Source organism: Geotrypetes seraphini, chromosome 16 (genome assembly GCF_902459505.1).
Source record: "Geotrypetes seraphini chromosome 16, aGeoSer1.1, whole genome shotgun sequence".
Lineage (NCBI taxonomy): Eukaryota > Metazoa > Chordata > Amphibia > Gymnophiona > Dermophiidae > Geotrypetes > Geotrypetes seraphini.
In genome coordinates, this window is record NC_047099.1 from 17,545,344 (window position 1) to 17,546,772 (window position 1,429).

Here is a 1,429-nt window from a genome sequence, read left to right on the forward strand (position 1 = left end):
TTTATAGGATAGTACTTTTTTGGCACAAATTTCTAGGGCACCATATATAGAATATATCCCTTAGTGCAGGGGTGTCCAATGTCGGTCCTCGAGGGCCGCAATCCAGTCGGGTTTTCTGGATTTCCCCAATGAATATTCATTGAAAGCAGTGCATGCAAATAGATCTCATGCATATTCATTGGGGAAATCCTGAAAACCCGACTGGATTGCAGCCCTCGAGGACCGACATTGGACACCCCTGCCTTAGTGGATGAGAATGATGAACTTCCTGCGGATGATTTTTTTCAGGGCCACATTTAACTCTTTGCTTCTCAAGCTATAAATTAGGGGATTTAATAGTGGAAGAATGACAGTGTACATTATGACTGGCAACTTGCTTGAATTCACAGACTTCCCTGAGCTGGGCTGCATGTACACTCCAGTTACAGCCCCGTATAATAGAATGAGGACTGTCAGGTGGGAAGAGCAGAAGGAGAAGACCTTGCTTTTCCCTTCTCTAGAACGGATTCTCAGGATGGTAGAGATGATAAACACATAGGATGTCATAGTTAGGAGAAAAGGGAGGAAGCCTGATATTACTCCTTCTGCAAAAGTCATAATGTCAAGGACTGAGGTTTCTGTGCAGGAAATTTTGTCAGTGCTAAATAGTCACAGTAGAAGTGACTGATTATATTGGAGTCACAAAAAGAAAGCTGTGATATCATGATTGTGTGTGGCAATAACTCTAAGAAACCTGTTATCCATGAGGCACCTGCCAGAAGAGCACAGACCCTTTTGTTCATGATAATGGTGTAATGTAAGGGATTGCATATCGCAACATATCGATCATAAGCCATGGCTGTTAGAATAAGGAACTCAATATCAATACAGGCTAAAAACCAAAACATCTGCAGAATGCATTCATTGAAAGAGATGGTATTGCTGTTTGTCAGGAGTATCGCCAATAATTTTGGCAAAGTGACCGTCATGGAAGAGATATCTAGGACAGACAAGTTGCTCAAGAAGAAATACATGGGGTTGTGGAGGTGTCGATCAACAGATATTATACAGATAATGAGAAGGTTCTCCAGTACAGCCATGAGGTAGAGGAGTGAGAGGAGAATGAAGAGAGGGAGCCACCTCTCTGGGAATTCTGAGAATCCAAGAAGCAGGAATTCTTTCACTTTGGTATGATTTTCTTGCTCTCTTGTAGTCATGATTCATGGGGTGCTGACAGTGGCATGTATGAGATTGTGGTAGCTTTTGAGCGAGCTTTTTTCATTCCTTTCTCAATTCATGTAATAGAATATTGCTTTAATTAGTCTGTCAGAAAATTGGACTCCCCAGGGAGGCACTGCATGCCAAAAACATTGACTGTGTTGGGTCCTTTTTGCACCAATTGTTTACCCCACTGTTGATGCCGTATATAAATTGACTTTTACAATCAAGG

General features: G+C 41.8%; 1 pseudogene; it reads right to left on the minus strand.

Annotated features, from left to right (window-relative positions):
- Nucleotides 1-243: 243 nt before the first annotated feature.
- Nucleotides 244-1,196, minus strand: LOC117349748 (annotated as a pseudogene).
- Between the last annotated feature and the right edge of the window lie 233 nt (nt 1,197-1,429).